The sequence below is a fragment of the Salmo salar genome, chromosome 16 (genome assembly GCF_965601325.2).
Source record: "Salmo salar chromosome 16, fSalSal1, whole genome shotgun sequence".
Classification (NCBI taxonomy): domain Eukaryota; kingdom Metazoa; phylum Chordata; class Actinopteri; order Salmoniformes; family Salmonidae; genus Salmo; species Salmo salar.
Window position 1 is genome coordinate 8,962,261 of NC_138306.1, and position 18,451 is coordinate 8,980,711.

General features: G+C 46.2%; 1 pseudogene across 1 annotated transcript in view; it reads right to left on the minus strand.

The window, feature by feature from the left end:
- The window catches only part of LOC106573142 (centrosomal protein of 290 kDa-like), a 45,167-nt pseudogene that overhangs the window by 20,605 nt on the left and 6,111 nt on the right, over nucleotides 1-18,451 (minus strand). The window contains exons 6-14 of the transcript XR_014381034.1: nucleotides 17,386-17,444; nucleotides 17,077-17,265; nucleotides 16,550-16,699; nucleotides 16,254-16,366; nucleotides 15,721-15,823; nucleotides 15,418-15,617; nucleotides 13,934-14,168; nucleotides 12,972-13,186; nucleotides 12,759-12,871 (exon numbers count right to left, since the gene is read on the minus strand). The product of XR_014381034.1 is annotated as a centrosomal protein of 290 kDa-like (transcript). The remainder of the gene's footprint in view (nucleotides 1-12,758; nucleotides 12,872-12,971; nucleotides 13,187-13,933; nucleotides 14,169-15,417; nucleotides 15,618-15,720; nucleotides 15,824-16,253; nucleotides 16,367-16,549; nucleotides 16,700-17,076; nucleotides 17,266-17,385; nucleotides 17,445-18,451) is intronic.

Below are 18,451 nucleotides of genomic sequence, written 5' to 3' on the forward strand. Positions count from 1 at the left end.
AGCATTCAAAAGTGACCAAAACATCAGCCAGGAAGCATAGGAACTGAGAAGTGGTCTGTGGTCCCCACCTGTAGAACCACTCCTTTATTGGGGGTGTCTTGCTAATTGCCTATAATTTCCACCTGTTGTCTATTCCATTTGCACAACAGCATGTGAAATTTATTGTCAATCAGTGTTGCTTCCTAAGTGGACAGTTTGATTTCAAAGAAGTGTGATTGACTTGGAGTTACATTGTGTTGTTTAAGTGTTCCCTTTATTTTTTTGAGCAGTGTATATGCATAGATAATCACATTGTTAATACTGTTATGTTTTATGTTTGTTTGTTGCTTTCCAAGTCTTGTGCCATCACTCTCTTAGGAAAGTGGAGAAGGGAAAGTGGAGAAGCCAAAGCCGCTCCATCTGACATATAATAAGACCGCAGATTCAGCTGGAATGACATTTTGTTATGTGATGATAGATGGGAATAAAATTGTGTGATCACAGTATAGAGGCCATAAGTCTATGAATTTGTACACCTCGCGGCGACTGGTTGTTCATTTGTTTGTTTAATTCATGTTTTATAATAATTTGTTCTTTTTTTTATTATTCATGTTTTATTATTATTCTTTATTCATTTAAGTAATTCCCAAGTTTATGTAAAGTGAACATTAGGACGCTATTGTTCAAGAGGAAGGACTGTTGGGATGTGCTAAACTTTGAACATTGAGATATTAAATGAATGATAGGAAATGAAAGAGACTGGGTTATGTTAGAAGTTAATGGTTCTCAGAAGAAAGAAGGCGGCTTTGGAATGTGTATTAGATGAAAGAGGGGTTGAGGTCAGGAGGTGAGGACAGATTCTCTTAAGAGAGTAATAAATGTTTGGAATCCTGTTACCCTCTTTATTAGCTTCCTGTAGAGCCATAAAATGTAAGGATTGGAGAGAAAGGGGAGTGTCTTAAGTAGGATGCATATAAACTGTGAAGTCTGAAATCTTTAGCTGTCTGTTTTCAGCTGTACAGAACCTTTGGGGAATGATTCAACTTGGTTAAAGCTTCTATAGTGTCCGTGAGTTATTTACTCTGAAAAATAAGAACCTAACAATATTGTGTTAAATGCTCTACAACAAAACTTTCTTGGTGTCCAACAAGCTTTCTCAACCCTTAACCTTGTTCTGAACACCTCCAAAACAAAGGTCATGTGGTAAGAAGTATGCCCCTCCTCCCACAGATGTTATTACTACCTCTGAGGGTTTAGAGCTTGAGGTAGTCACCTCATACAAGTACTTGGGAGTATGGCTAGACGGTGTACTGTCCTTCTCTCAGCACATATCAAAGCTGCAGGCTAAAGTTAAATCTAGACAGTGGTTCCTCCTTTAAAAGTTGCGTCATACTGCGGCACACCTTGCAGGCTGCCGCAGCATTCTGTGGCACGTCATTTAATTGTCAGACATTTTTTCTGTTACTGCAAGTTAGTGCTAGTTTGACCACCAGAGGGCATATTTGAGAAGCATTTGATAGTCTTCCATATTGGCATTACCAGAGACAGGGAGGGCATGTGGGAGACCGGGGTTCAATTCCCAGATGGGGAGGAATGAGTAGGCTGTCCTTGTCAATAAGAATTTGTCCTTAACTGATTCCATATGTGTTATTTCATAGTTGTGATGTCTTCACTATTATTCTACAATGTAGAAAATAGTACAAATAAAGAAAAATTCTGAAATGAGTAGGTGTGTTCAAACTTTTGACTGGTACTTGCTTAATTAATTTGATTAATGTGATGATGTTTTTATTCCATAAAAAAAAAAAAAAAAAAAACTCTGGGTGTCTGTTAGGATGGAACGGAAAATATGGCGCTGTACAACGTGACGCTCATAAATTCAGAGCGTTGTCAGATTGTCAGTTTGTAAATTCAGACTGTTTCGCTCTCACGTTGTAGGGTTGATTTGAGCGTTCTGGCCTTACAACGGCAGTCAGGCTCCCAAGCTAACGTTGGCTAGCTTGCTAGAAACTTCCAGACACAAATGAGACCATTCTGACCATTTTACTCGCCTTAGCAAAGATGGTTAGGCAGTTTTCGTGTTAACCAGAGCGTTGGTGACTGCTGCTGGAAACAATTTAATTATGCTTTTTTGCCGACGTTTACTGACACCAGCCATATTCAACGGGTGTTAAGCGCTCATAAATTCATTATTCTGCACTCTGGTTCTAAGACGAGAGTGCTCTGAAATCGGTGTAGATAGCCAGAGCAAATTTACGAAAGCACCCAAATGTCCATTGAGAACGCACGACTATACCATTTAGCTAAGCTAAGAATGACGGGAATAATCAAGTCAATAAACGTTGGGTAGTTAGATAGCCTATAGTTAATATACTGTCAAGTTTGATGTGTAGATAGCTAACATACCGGTACATACTGCTGTAATGATATGCTATGTGATTCGTAAGGACAGCGTAGCTAACAAATTGTCAGCCAACATAATGTGTAAGGTAACTTATTTGAAAAGTCCTTACTTTATTACGGTGAGTAGCAAGCTACCGCGAGTACACGCTCTATCGACTCTGCAGCTTGAGCATGGTTTTGCTGCAGTTGATAACCTTGCCCGAAGTCCAGCGCGCTGAGTGTTCAAAACCTGCTCCCTGCTTGTTTCATTTGAAGTCGTGCACAATTATCAGTTTATTATTTGGTTTATATTGCAAGTTAGAGACACAGTAGTGCATTGGGACCCAAACGCATAACTCTTCCTTGGTCGTTAGGGAAAACCTGGTCTGTGATAGGACAGGGTTTTTTCACACCAAGCTCAGCTGTTAGACTATTCTTAGGTAAAGGTTGAATAGTCTATTGTTCAGCTATTAGCCCCCCTCCCCAACCTGCAACAAATGAATGTCTTTTTGTCAAGAGCAAAACCTTTTTATTTTCAATCAAAAATAATTGTTCTGAAAGCAAAAAAGAGGCTTCAAAGTAAAAAAAAAAAAATGCTTGCAATCAAATATTTTGTAATAGAGCACAAAACTTTATGCATTTTATTCCCCAAAAATATTTAGAGAACAAAAAAATGTATTTGAAAACAAAACTATCAACCACCCTCCATTTTGGCCATTTTTTGAGTGTCAGTTTGGCTACAACTGTACAATTCTGTTCAGCCTTTCTTTCCGAAACAAAGGATGTCATAGCGGACACCTACAAAGAAGGATGATGGCATCTCAGGTAAGCAGCATTGGGCATTCTTCCGTCCTCCTACGTTTCAGTGTCGGTTCATAACGTTGCACTATACATACATACATACATACATACATACATACATACATACATACATACATACATACATACATACATACATACATACATACATACATACATACATACATACATACATACATACATACATACATACATACATACATACATACAGTAAAAGGATAAATCATGCAATTATTATTTTCAAGCTAACCAAAAGCATTTAGCTACAAATGCCTGTACTCACCAATTTCAGTTGAATTAGTCTAACTTTCTTTCATGGCAACTCATAAGCATGCCATATCCTAATTGTTTCATATTGGATCTATAATCATATTTCATGACAGTGTAATGGTTCGTTTTTTTACAGGAGGATGAAAGAACACAATATGTCTGCCAGGGAATGTTATTCTGATATGTCAGATGAAGAGGTAGACCAGAAAGTCAGCGCCGTTAAGGCAAGGATGCCCCATGCGGGCTTTAGAATGGTCAAAGGAAGTCTCAGAGCAATGGGCCATCGTGTACAATGCAAAGAGTTAGGGAGTCTTTGCAGTGTGCAGACGGTGCAGGTATCATTGCCAGAATGATCCAGCTTCGTTGCATTGCTCAGCAAAAATACTCTGTTCCTGCTGCCGTCTCTTGTCCACATTGATACAAATCATAAATTGATAAGGTACTAAGATGTATAATGTCCCCATCAAATCTAAGAAGTTATTTTAACTTTTTTATTCTTACTTATTCATAGTCAAATGTTCTATGATGTATGAAATTGGAGTTGTTCTTCATCAACTGGTAATACATAAATAATGAAGCAGGTTAAGTGGTTAAACATTTCACTTTTAATTCCACTGCTTTCTTTCAAGATACAACAGGTAAGTATATTATTTTGTATACATATTGCATATTTCCCATCACCCAATGAACAACCACAATACCAGTCTGGTGTTAAGCTTTCTGTGCTGTATTGACATATCCTGAAAATGACATCTGCAGTTGTCACGATTCCTACCGACGGTGGCGCCCCCTCCTGCTCGGGTGGCGCTCGGCGGTCGTCGTCACCGGCCTATTAGCTACCACCGATTCCCTTTTTGTTTTTCCCTTTTTTTTATGTTTTCTCACCTGCCCTGAGTTAGGTAATTAAGAGGGCTATTTAGTTCAGCTGGCCCGCACCCTATTGTGCGGGATTGTTTTTCTGTATGTCAACTGCGTTTGTTGACTGTGCTTGTTCATTGTATTTTTCCCTGTTGTTGGGAGACCTCTTATTTTTGTACGGGTGGTTCTTGATTAAAATTACCACACAGTGTTCGCTGCTTCCTGCGCTTCTTTCCGCCACACCACAGACAAGACACTACAGAATCCCGCACCACCAGAAGGAGCATGGAATCAGCGGGAGCAGCGGGCACTCCACTACCCTCAATGGAGGAACGTGTCCAGCACAATACATCGGTCCTGCATCGCATCGGATCCGCCATGGACCAGATGATGGAGAGGATGGAACGATGGGAGAGGAGTGGTATCCTCTCTCCACCTACACCCCCCCCCGATACAACCATCTCCTCCTCCTACGACGTCTGGCTCTGGCGCGCTTCGCCTGGCACTCCCGAGGGAGTACGATGGGACGGCGGCTGGGTGCAAGGGGTTTCTTCTCCAGCTAGAGTTGTACCTGGCCACCGTCAGACCTGCTCCTACAGGAGAGGAGAGCGTAAGTGCCCTCGTTTCCTGCCTGACGGGCCGAGCTCTGGAGTGGGCTAATGCGGTCTGGAACGCTCCAGACTCGGCGAGGGACCACTACCCAGAGTTCACCCGCCGCTTTCGGGCTGTTTTCGACCACCCCCCCGAAGGTAAAGCGGCGGGTGAACGGCTGTTCCACCTCAGGCAGGAGACGAGGAGCGCTCAAGACTTCGCGCTGGAGTTTAGGACCTTGGCTGCTGGAGCGGGGTGGAATGACAGGGCCCTCATAGACCACTACTGGTGTAGTCTCCGGGCGGACGTCCGCAGGGAGCTGGCCTGTAGGGACACCAATCTATCCCTGGACGAACTCATTGACATGTCCATACGGTTGGACAATTTGCTGGCTGCCCGCGGGCGTTCGGAGAGGGTCCTGCCCGTTCCACCCCCGTGCACCCCCGCCCCTACCCCTATGGAGGTAGGGGGGGCCGTGCCAAGGGGCACCGGAGGAGGTGGCTCCTCCTGCACCAGCTGTGGTCGGAGAGGACACACGGCCGACCGGTGCTGGAGGAGCCAGTCTGGGAGTCGAGAAGGCAGGCAGAACACTTCTCGGTCACCTCAGGTGAGTCAGCACCAGATTCGCCCAGAACCCCCTGTTGGTCATGTGTTTTTGCCTGTTTCATTTTCAAAATTTTTTCCCTCTTCCCAGCATAGGGCGCTAGTCGATTCAGGCGCAGCTGGGAACTTTATGGACCGTGGACTTGCCATTAAGCTGGGCATTCCACGGGTGCCGATAGATTCCCCCTTCCCCGTGCACTCCTTAGATAGCCGACCATTAGGGTCAGGGCTAGTCAGGGAGTCTACGGTGCCGCTGGACATGGTAACGCTGGGGAATCATAGGGAAAGCATTAACTTTTTCCTTATTGATTCACCTGCGTTTCCAGTGGTGCTGGGGGTCCCCTGGCTGGCTGGTCACAATCCCCTCATTTCATGGAAACAGGGGGTTCTCCAGGGGTGGTCGGAGGAGTGTTCAGGGAGATGTCTAGGAGTTTCCATAGGTGCCACGTCGGTGGAGAGTCCAGACCAGGTGTCCACCGTGCGCATTCCCCCTGAATACGCCGATTTGGCGATCGCTTTTTGTAAAAAGAGAGCGACTAAATTACCACCTCATCGACAGGGGGATTGTGCGATAGATCTCCAGGTTAACGCTGCGCTTCCCAGGAGTCACGTGTACCCCTTGTCACAAGAGGAGACGGCGGCTATGGAGACATACGTCACGGAATCCTTGGGACAGGGGTACATTCGGCCCTCCATCTCACCCGCTTCCTCGAGTTTCTTTTTTGTGAAGAAAAAGGAGGGAGGTCTGCGTCCGTGCATTGATTATAGAGGTCTAAACGCGATCACGGTGGGGTTTAGTTACCCACTACCTCTTATCGCTACGGCGGTGGAATCATTTCACGGAGCACAGTTCTTCACAAAATTGGATCTCAGGAGCGCGTATAACCTGGTGCGTATCAAGAAGGGAGACGAGTGGAAAACCGCCTTTAGTACCACATCAGGCCATTATGAGTACCTCGTCATGCCGTATGGGTTGAAAAATGCTCCAGCCGTCTTTCAATCCTTTGTTGACGAGATTCTCAGGGACCTGCACGGGCAGGGCGTGATTGTCTATATCGATGACATTCTGATATATTCCGCCACCCGCTCCGCGCATGTGTCCCTGGTGCGCAGGGTGCTTGGTAGACTGCTGGAGCATGACCTATACGTTAAGGCTGAGAAGTGTGAGTTTTTCAAACGAGCCGTCTCCTTTCTGGGTTATCGCATTTCCACCACGGGGGTGGTGATGGAGTGTGACCGCGTTAAGGCCGTGCGTAATTGGCCGACTCCAACCACGGTGAAGGAGGTGCAGCGGTTCTTGGGCTTTGCCAACTACTACCGGAGGTTTATCCGGGGGTTTGGCCAGGTAGCGGCTCCCATTACCTCACTGCTGAAGGGGGGGCCGGCGCGTTTGAGATGGTCGACGGAGGCGGACGGAGCCTTCAAGAAGTTGAAGACCCTGTTCACCGACGCGCCCGTGTTGGCGCACCCGGACCCATCTTTAGCGTTCGTGGTAGAGGTGGACGCATCCGAGGCTGGGGTGGGTGCCGTGCTATCACAGCGCTTGGGTGCGCCACCGAAACTCCGCCCCTGCGCTTTCTTCTCAGGGAAGCTCAGTTCGGCGGAGCGTAACTACGATGTGGGGGACAGGGAGTTGCTAGCGGTAGTCAAAGCCTTGAGGGTGTGGCGACACTGGCTTGAGGGGGCTAAGCACCCCTTTCTCATCTGGACCGACCACAGAAACCTGGAGTACATCCGGGCAGCGAGGAGACTGAATCCACGTCAGGCAAGGTGGGCCATGTTCTTCGCCCGGTTTAGGTTTACCATCTCATATAGACCGGGTTCCCTTAATACTAAAGCCGACGCGCTGTCCCGTCTGTATGACACGGATGACCGCCCCATCGATCCAACTCCCATCATTCCAGCGTCTAGGCTGGTGGCACCAGTGGTGTGGGAGGTGGACGCGGACATCGAGCGGGCACTGGTGTTGGATCCTGCGCCTGCGCAGGTGCCCGTGGGGCGCATGTATGTGCCGCTCGATGTTCGCGATCGGTTGATTCGGTGGGCGCACACGCTACCTGCGGCGGGTCATCCTGGTGTAGAGAGGACAGGGCGGAGTCTAAGGGGGAAGTATTGGTGGCCCACCTTGGCTAAGGACGTGAGGTCATATGTCTCTTCCTGTTCGGTCTGTGCCCAGAGTAAGGCTCCTAGGCATTTACCGAGAGGGAAGTTACAGCCCCTCCCCGTTCCGCAACGGCCATGGTCGCACCTGTCTATCGACTTCCTGACAGATCTTCCCCCCTCTCAGGGGAACACTGCGATTCTGGTGGTTGTGGATCGGTTTTCTAAGTCCTGCCGTCTCCTCCCCTTGCCCGGTCTCCCTACGGCCCTGCAGACTGCGGAGGCCCTATTTACCCACGTCTTCCGGCACTACGGGGTGCCGGAGGATATTGTCTCTGATCGGGGTTCCCAGTTCACATCCAGGGTCTGGAAGGCGTTTATGGAGCGGCTGGGGGTCTCGGTCAGTTTAACCTCCGGTTATCACCCCGAGAGCAATGGGCAGGCGGAGAGGGTGAACCAGGAGGTGGGCAGGTTCCTGAGGTCGTATTGCCGGGACCGGCCAGGGGAGTGGGCGAGGTATATTCCTTGGGCAGAGTTAGCCCAGAACTCACTTCGCCACTCCTCTACTAACATGTCACCCTTCCAGTGTGTGCTAGGGTACCAGCCGGTCCTGGCCCCATGGCACCAGAGCCAGACCGAGGCTCCTGCGGTGGAGGACTGGGTTCAGCACTCCAAGGAGACCTGGAAAGCAGTACAGGACTCACTGAAGGAGGCCAGTGCTAGGCAGAAAAGGAGTGCTGACCGCCACCGCAGTGAGGCGCCCGTGTTCGCACCGGGTGACAGGGTCTGGCTCTCGACCCGGAACCTGTCTCTCCGCGTGCCCTGCCGGAAGCTGGGGCCGCAGTGTGTGGGGCCCTTCAAAGTCCTGAGGAGGATAAACGAGGTGTGTTATCGGTTGCAACTCCCTTCCTATTACCGTATTAACCCCTCGTTTCATGTGTCTCTCCTCAGGCCGGTGGTGGCTGGTCCCCTACAAGAAGATGAGGTGCCGGAGGTCCCTCCACCCCCCCTGGACATCGGGGGGTCCCCGGCGTACAGCGTAAGGGCCATTCTGGACTCGAGACGCCGGGCGGGGGGCCTGCAGTACCTTGTGGACTGGGAGGGGTACGGTCCGGAGGAGAGGTGCTGGGTGCCGGCGGAGGACGTCTTGGACCCATCCATGTTGAAGGAGTTCCACCGCCTCCGTCCGGATCGCCCTGCGCCTCGTCCTCCGGGTCGGCCTCGAGGCCGGTGTCGGCGCGCTGCAGGGGCCGCGCGTCAGGAGGGGGGTACTGTCACGATTCCTACCGACGGTGGCGCCCCCTCCTGCTCGGGTGGCGCTCGGCGGTCGTCGTCACCGGACTATTAGCTACCACCGATTCCCTTTTTGTTTTTCCCTTTTTTTAATGTTTTCTCACCTGCCCTGAGTTAGGTAATTAAGAGGGCTATTTAGTTCAGCTGGCCCGCACCCTATTGTGCGGGATTGTTTTTCTGTATGTCAACTGCGTTTGTTGACTGTGCTTGTTCATTGTATTTTTCCCTGTTGTTGGGAGACCTCTTATTTTTGTACGGGTGGTTCTTGATTAAAATTACCACACAGTGTTCGCTGCTTCCTGCGCTTCTTTCCGCCACACCACAGACAAGACACTACAGCAGTTTTAGATCGAATGGTCATATCTCAGTTATTGTTTTCATATCTACAAAAAATAAGCTATTTTCTTTACTTTCAGAGTGCGAGCTGATCAAGGGGTCAAATGTAGATATTGCCAGATATTCACTGTCCGAGGAACAGGCCGTGGAAGCTTTATTGCTGGCAAAAGTGTCCAACCAGAGGTAATTAAACTGTTCTGTGTTCTTTTCTCTCTTCTTCTCTGCCTGTCTTGTTGTACATGGAACCTGTCTCACATGCACAGTTTGTAGGAAGAAAGCTACCTTGACCTGTCGAATTCTATCCACATATTCTGTGTGGGATATGTGTTCCTACCTCGTCTGCGGGCAGATCAGCAACATTTCACAGAGAGTTGGAATAATCACTCTTTAAGTACAGAGGCAAACCTGACACCTCACCAGCTGTGGCATATCGGAATGCTCAAACACCAGTGCACATTTTTGTTTTTGCCTTAGCACTACCCAGCTGATTCAAATGATCAAGTCATCATCAAGCTTCAAGTGGTATTTATCTCTAATAATGACATTGTTTGTCCTCGTGTCTGTTTTTCAGCATAAAGTACTCTGTAGCCACAGTGTGGACACCAGGTGAGACTACACACACACACACAATAACAGTCTCTCTCCTTCACTTCATCCCTCTCCCCCTTCTCCCTAAATCCTCTAGGTTATATCAGCTCTGTTGGTGAACACCTCCCTCATCTGAACTGGCTGACACAGAGGGCACAGCATGATCATAGGTGAGAGGTCACTTGGTCGGGTCAACAGGAAGTGTTATTAAAGAGATGCTTTATCATTGAAATACAGATAGAGATGTAGTAGTCCCAGAGTTAATGATCCAAGGTCAGTTTTGCATTTCACCCCCTGATGATTATGATAACTGAGCGTGTTAGAATTTAAAAAAAACAAGGCTTAATCATGCTCTCTATCCATCTGTCTCTCGTCTGCAGGTATGTTTTGATGTGAAAGAGGAAGCCAGTCCTGTCATCGCCACCTTAACCTTCGGGCCAACTGGGGGCCCAAGGCTGGTTAGGAGACACCGCTAGAGACACTGTAATTTTGATGAACTGAGAGAATATTAGGGTAGCACTGTAATTCATTAATCATATGCTGTCTGCCTCTGTTCTTACGCTTTCCCTTTCTGTCTTCTACACCTCACTCCCCACCTTGTCTTATAATACACACCATATGTGCATTGAAGTACAGATTGAACTTCTACAATTATGACAATTATAATACATGTATTAATAACACCTGGATAATGAACTTATTTCAATAAAGCATTTCACATTCTCCACTGGTTGAAATTAAGTATCTCATTGAAATACTATCCTGTGTCCTCAGATTAATGCAGATGAAGGGAGTTAGATATGCATCGTTTTTTTCTTCTGTATATATATGAATTACAAATCAGCCTTTACTTAAATCATGTTTCTAGTCTATTGCATAGTTACAATGTGTAATCATTGATGTCCCAGGAGCAGGAGTGGTAAACACTGTTGAAGTGTATAATTGTAATACATACATGCAGACACAGCATCATTCAAAGAATGGAGTTTGATACACCTGGTATTGGATATGACTGAAAAAGAATGTCTCACAGAGATTCATCCCTGAACCGCACCTTTATTTGCCAAGGAAGAGTACATGATCAGTGAATATATTCAATGTACAGGCTACAATGTGGGGATCTCATGCGTGGTAATAACTACAGTACATGCATACAGGACTTGGCACAATAAAGTTAGTATATTCTACTCAATCCATAGGCTTCATTAATGCCATTCAGACTTGAAGTTGATTCAACAACTATGATAGCGGAGGTTCATAGATTGGTATGAATTTTTGTTCAGAACCTAACATTTTAGGATCCATACACAGATCGGCTACATACTGTAGCTAGCTACACATCCATAGGCATACAGTTATTTTTATCCTCCACTACACAATAAGCAAGTAAATAGTTAGCTAGCTATGTTACTTCAGCTGCATTGCACGGCAAGCTTACACAATTGAATATTCAATTTGCAGTAAATGCTTTAGCTAGCTAGATTCTTTACATACACTGTTTCCCAAGATGACTGCCTGGTTTTCTCAGGAATCCCTAAAACATTAAACACGAATTACAATGTCATACTCATATCATTACATAAGCTAGCTAGCTGGCTAATGTTAGCTAATCAGCTAACTTGCTAAAAAGCGATTTTCGTAAATTAACTTTATGACCAAAAAATATGCACAATTGTTTGTCTCTACATTAACTAACACATTCCTCTCAATTGTACATTTTTAGCTTGACTCGTTATGACGTTATAACTACTTACATTTGCTTCCCCCGTACTGTTTTGTCAGCCATCTTTGCTGAAGAAAGTCACCAGGGACGGGTGGCTCGCATCAAATTCGTCATTTGAACCACTCGATATGATTGGTCATATAAAAACCTTGTGACACCAATGCATGAGTGCTTTAACTCCCCCTTGTGGTGGTCTGGAGCAATGAAGCCGTGACACTGGGAAGCTTTAAGTCCCTCAGTGTAAGCTCGCAACTTTTAAAGGAGGAACCATAGCAAGTTAAACTTAAGTGTTGTGTTAACGCAGAATTTTGTGTTTTTCATTAAGAAAAAAAATAGACAATGCATAAGAAATATCTTCCTGCGTTTTGTAAAAGCAGATCTAAAATGCTTGTTCTGCTCGGCATCAGACACATTTTGTGCTCAGTTGCTGTTCTAAACTCAGATGACAATTCATGAACGCGCATTCTATCAGCAGACAGCGCTCTGTCTGATGTCTAGATACTTTTCTTGGTGTAAGCCAGCCTATTTTTCTCCAGTAAAATAAAAGATGAACTTAAAGCAAAACATTAGCTGGCTACATTCTGGCTACATTCTTTCCATGATAGGCCTAAACATTAGAAATATGATGGCCATGCATCATTTTTGCAAAAAATACCTTGCTTTTTTATTGTAAGCTCATTTACTTGTGTGGCTGCCATCCAAGTAGTGTTGCATTTCTGTTGTCATCTGATGAAAAGGAAGCTTTTCTGCGGAATGTGTTGCACTTGTAACAAAGAAGCAGGAAGTTAGGAAATAGGTGCTGTCGGTGAGTTTAATAAGAACGAACATAGTGACTACACGAATAAGAGTAGCATCTGAACATAAACAATTATAGGTGATAACAACGGAGTCCTAGAGAAAGGGGGTGGTGCCTAATGATGAGGCGCAGGTGTGCATAATGAAGGTTGCCAGATGTGCATAATGATGAGTTGCCAGGACCGGTGGTTAGTAGCCCAGCGAGGGAGAGCGGGAGTACATGTGACAGTACCCCCCCCCCTCGCTACACCACACCAGCTGAGGGCAAAGAGTGGGCCGGTCCGGACGGCAAAGGTGGAAATATCGGATGATGTTGGGATCTAGAATGTCATGTACCGGAACCCAACACCGCTCCTCTGGACCATACCCCTCCTAGTCCACCAGGTACTGTAGCCAACCCCCACGACGTGAGGGATCTGACGGCATAGGCAGGGCTTCCCTCAATGTCCAGGCAGTGGATCAGGAACCACTGCCTGAGGTGGGAAACGTGAAATAGGTCCACGGGGCCAAGGCCGGCTGGTACCCCAGGACACACTGAAACGGAGACAGGCCAGTGGAGGAGTGACAAAGTGAGTTCTGGGCGTACTCCGCCCAGGGAAGGAACCGGGCCATCTCTACCCCTGCTGGTTCTGACAGTGACTCCTCAGGAACCTCCCCAGCTCCTGGTTGGTCCTCTCCACTTGCCCGTTGGACTGAGGACGGTACCCGGATGTGAGGCTGACCGTGACCCCCAGCTTCTCTATGAAGGCTCTCCATACCCGCGACGTGAATTGGGGACCACAGTCAGAGATGATGTCTTCCTGGAAGGCCATCGTGTCGGAAGACCTGCTGGAACAGTGCTTCAGAGACCTGGAGAGCGGTAGGGACACCAGAGAGGGGGATAAAACGGCAGGATTTGGAGAATCAGACAGGGGAAGATCAGTAACAAAATCTATGGACAGATGGGACCAAGTCCGCTGAGGCACTGGGAGGGGAAGGAGTTTCCCTGCTGGAGCAGTCTCCTTTTTCTTAGACTCGAACCTGGCCTGTATCTCCGATATGGCTGGTCCAAACAGTCTGGGGGTATCGATCTGTCCATTCAGGATCTTTCCCTTCTCCCTCTCAGACACCCTTGCGTTGTTCAGCCCGAGGGCTCTCTGGCTGACAGTCGCATGCACCATGACCCTCCCAGAAGCTTCAGCGGTACACTTGACATGCTGACCGTGCCCCGCCTGAGCTGCAGATCAGTAGATCCTCTCACATACGGACGCAGTGAAGCGATCATTGGGATGAATGAGCTTGGGGGCAGAGTAACAGGAGCTCAAGTCTTCGTGTCGAGGTGCTCAGCCAGGGAAGGCACCACGGGAAGCGGGCTGAGTCATCCCGACGACTCCATACCATGAATATCCACGTGGGGGTAGCCAGTCACAGGAGAAGGTGACTTGAGTGGCTCAACCCAGGAAGACGCCAACAACTCAAGACAGTCTGGGAAGAGATTCCATCCATCCTAGTCTTCTTGGAAGGTGGGGGAGGTGTGAGATGCTCAACATCAAGTTTGGTGGCAGCGCGTCTGATTGCCTCAAAAAAGGGGAGGTCAGTTATTGACTCCTGCCCTACCTCTTCAGTCTGGCTGGGTAGCACAAACTGAGCAGAAGGGAGAAATTCTTCTTCAGGGTGTAATCCATCTCCTGGTCAGAGAGTGTGCTGCCTGATGCGGCAAGAGACATGCTGTCATCCTCACTTCCGTATTTATTGGAATGAAGGTCCGCCCCCCAGGAAAGATGGGGGTTCTCCGAATCAGCCTGAAGCGCAGGCGAGGGGATGCCTGAGTAGCTTCTCCCTTCTCTGGATACTGCCAAGGGACACCAGAGCCCAGCTGAGCGCAATGCACACAACTAGCGGGGTCGACGAGAGCCTCCAGTGTTCAACACTGAGGAAAGTAGTAAAGAGCAGATTGAAATCCGTCCTGGACATGTATTGTCCGCAATTGCACAGGGCAAGCTTTGCTAGACTTGCACTGCTTTTTCTCCCCCTTCCCTGATGACTTGGCCGGTAAGCCTGTCAACATCTCAGATGAAAGCAAATGGAATTACCGGGGGGCTAGCTAGCTAGCTACTCCACGCGCTGCTACTATGACGTGAAGTCGGGAGAGACACGGGTAACGTGAGCTTGAGCCAGATAATCAGAAACAGAAAGCTTTATTTACCAGGGTGGTGTGAACTAAATGCAGTCTTTATACTTTCGGTGTAGTGAAAGTAGAGCTAACATGGATGCTAGCTAATTAGCTGGCTATCTTCACCTGAGTGATGTGGTTAAAAAAGGTAACCAGAATGTACTGTTAGTAACAATAATTACCCACTAATAGCATTAATTTGACACCTCATCACCCTTGTCCCCAGCTCTGTGTACTGTTTGTTGGCCCTCTCCAGCTCTAAAGAGGTGACGCAGTCATCCAACGCTATCTGCAGCCCTGACATCTTATAAGCAGCCATTTCCTACAAAAGTGGAAAGTAAGAAAATGCTATATCAAGTCTTGTAAAGAAAACTATTGATTCCTCCTTAAAAGGTACACAATGCAGAAATCTCTCCACCATTTCCTGGTTGCAAAAATTCTAATAATTTGCCTAATTTCAGTTTATGTGACAAAACAAGCAAGCATAGTGTAGAGAATCATTGTACCATCTAAACTAATGTGAAATATATTTTCCATAACCAAAAATATTGTATTTTTAGCTGTTTGAAGCTGGTGTACAAAACCAAAAGCAAAAAATGCAAAACCTAAACTTAAGAATGGGAAGCATAGAAATAACGCATACAGAACAGATATATTGCTTCTTAGATTCACTTTCAATGAAAATTACAGATCTGTAAGTCACATTTAAGTGAATTTTGTCAGGTTGCCCAAAAAATGACATCTTGCAGCTTTAAAACGGTTTAAATTGATATTCTATACCAGTCATAAAAAATATACACTACACAGTTATTTATTGGCATATATATGTCAGTCAAGTGAAACCATCTACGCTTGACCCTACTTTTATAGTTCCTGGATAGGTGTATGCAATATGGCGACATTTCAGCCAATCAGAGGGCATGTGTACCTTGTATCATTCTCTGTATGACGTAGGCCTGCATGGTGCTGAAGTCATCCTTCAGCTTGTTGTTCTTGCGGAGGTGCTGCTCCTGCTCCAGCAGGGTGGTGTAATGACGTGTCAGGGACTTTTCGTTCACATGCAGCACCGTCATCCGCCATCTGCCCCCACAGCTCCTCTGGATCCTTCTGCAGTGCCTCCAGCCAGTGCTACTGGACACAGAGGGGATTAGAAATACATAATGCCTAAAGTTTAGAAATACAGTGTTTGAGCCACTTGTGTGAATGCATAATGTTTGGCTCTGTCACTCACATTGAACTCTTTGATTTTCACTGCATCCACCTCCTTCTGCTCCTCTACCTTGTTCTTCATCTCTGTGAAAGTCTGTCTCTCCTTCTGCCAGGCCTCCTTCTCACTACAATCATCATAATACACAGAGATAAAGTGTTGTGTTCTTTTCAGTTTTGTGGGTATCAGTTTTGGTGTACGTAGTAGGTGTGTCATGAGGACCACGTTCAAATAACACATTGACTTTTCTGGTGCCCTAAAAATAGGGGGCTGGCCCAACGCTATTATTCTGAACGATAATGGGGGATGTCCATGTTGATCTGTTTAAGCTTATGGTTGTGTTCTGATTAGTTAGGTGCCCAGCACCACTGTAATACATTTACAGTGCTTCTACATCTGCATTGCTTGCTGTTTGGGGTTTTAGGCTGGGTTTCTGTATAGCACTTTGTGACATATGCTGATGTAAAAAGGGCTTTAAATACATTTGATTGATTGATTGATTGATAGTAAGTTTGGTCCTTTATCTGCAGACCATCTCAACCAACTGCTCTACATACCTTTGGTGCTCCAGCAGGAGTCCCTGCTGATGGCGAATCACAGCAAACTTCTCCTTGTACTCCTCAAAGGCTGCCACCAGCTTCTGGCTTGACTCCTCCTTGTTTTTAATCTCCTATAAAATAACATTGTGTGTGAAAATGTCTCTCAGATCATTTGGGAGAAATGTTACTGAGAGAAAAACAAATTGTGCGTGATTGAGATCGACTACATTGGAGTCGCCCACTGCAAGCTTGTCAATCTCAAACACAACCAATTAGGCAAACAGCGGTAGGCGGGTGAGTTGGGTGAGATTTACCTGTAACAGTCAAACGGCAAACCCATTCAGAGAGCTGATGACCTCAGTGCTGGATGGGGCCATGTCGTCGGGGAGATTCAGGGTCCTAAAGACCACCCCACCCTCTCCAGACTTTCTCAGCGCAACCACCTTGCCCTCCAGTCGGGTCACCTGAACAACAGAAGTAAAAGGGAAGCTGGTTTAATTTTTTAACTCTTCCAAGGAGGAGTTTGTATCTTCAGACACATGAAATGGTTCAAAATGGAAATACTTCACTTACCCGGTGCACAGGGTAGCTGAAACAAGTACACTTACCTCCAACAGCACGAGACAGAAAACAGTAGGAATGCAAGGCTTTATCGTTGGCTGTTTACTATAAATGTTGTTTTGCGATCGACTAGGAATGCTTAGGAGATTGACCAGTCGATTGAGATCGACCGTTTGGTGACCACTGATCTACACTCATGAATCAGTGAAAGAAAATTATGTGGCTTTCTTATTACAAGCCCTACATACTGTACAGCAAGTGCAACCAGCCAGCAGGATACCTTTTCGGGGGCTTTGACCAGTTGACTTATGTCGCTGGCAGCTTCCTCCCGAGCCGACCTCATTTCCTATCTGATCTCATCATTGCTTCCTATCAGCTGGTCTACCTGGGCCTTCAGGTGAAGGCAGGCGTAAACTGAAATTCCAATTCTCCTCATTGACAAAAATGTGAATAATAAAGTGAGAACATATCAAATATCGACAGCAGTGATGGTGCGACTGGCTACACTTAAATGAACCAGCCTCTCCTGACTGAAGATAGTGACAGCAACATGTGAAGAGGGGGTTTTCTGTTGAGCGTCCTGGATTGCCTGAAGGATCTCCGTCATAACTTGTTCCAGCTGCTTGTTCTCCATAAACAATAATTCCACTAAGGGACACATGGGAGAAGACAGCAGAGCTTATCTAACTGTGTTCAGGGATTCCTTTGGACACCCACAGAATCTGTTTCTCGCTCAATGCATTGACAGAACCTAGTCCTTTACTATGAAATAGTATAGAGGAAGATATAGTGTACAATTCTGACAGTGTATACTGTGAAATGCAGAGTAGCCATAGAACTATCCGCGTACTTCAACCTATCCTACTGTACAATATACCCCAGTTTGTACCTACATTTGGATTTAAACTGAGACGACTGGGTCCTTTGATGCTCCATCTCTCGCTCTCTCTCCTTATGGTTGAGCTCTCTCCTCAGATGCTCGTACTATAAAACATGTAGGAAATTATGTACAGTGCATTTGGAAAGTATTCAGACCCCTTAACTTTTTCCACATTTTGTTACGTTACAGCCTTATTGGATTAAATACATTTTATTCCTCACCAATCTAAACACAATACCCCATAATGACAAAGGGAAAACTGGTTTTTAGACATTTTAGCATATGTATTAAAAAAAACACATACCTTATTTACAGTTGAAGTCAGAAGATTACATACACTTATGTTGGAGTCATTAAAACTCGTTTTTCTACCACTACACAAATTTCTTGTTAACAAATTATAGTTTTGGCAAGTCGGTTAGGACATCTACTTCGTGGTTGACACAAGTAAGTTGTCCAACAATTGTTTACAGACAGATCATTTCACTTAATCACAATTTCAGTTGGTCAGAGGTTTACATACACTAAGTTGACTGTGCCTTTAAACAGCTTGGAAAATTCCAGAAAATGATTTGATGGTTTTAGAAGCTTCTGATAGGCTAATTGACATCATTTGAGTCAATTGGAGGTGTACCTGTGGATGTATTTCAAGGCCAAACTTCAAACTCAGTGCCTCTTTCCTTGACATCATGGGAAAATCAAAAGAAATCAGCCAAGACCTAAGAAATAAAATTGTAGACCTCCACAAGTCTGGTTCATCCTTGGGAGCAATTTC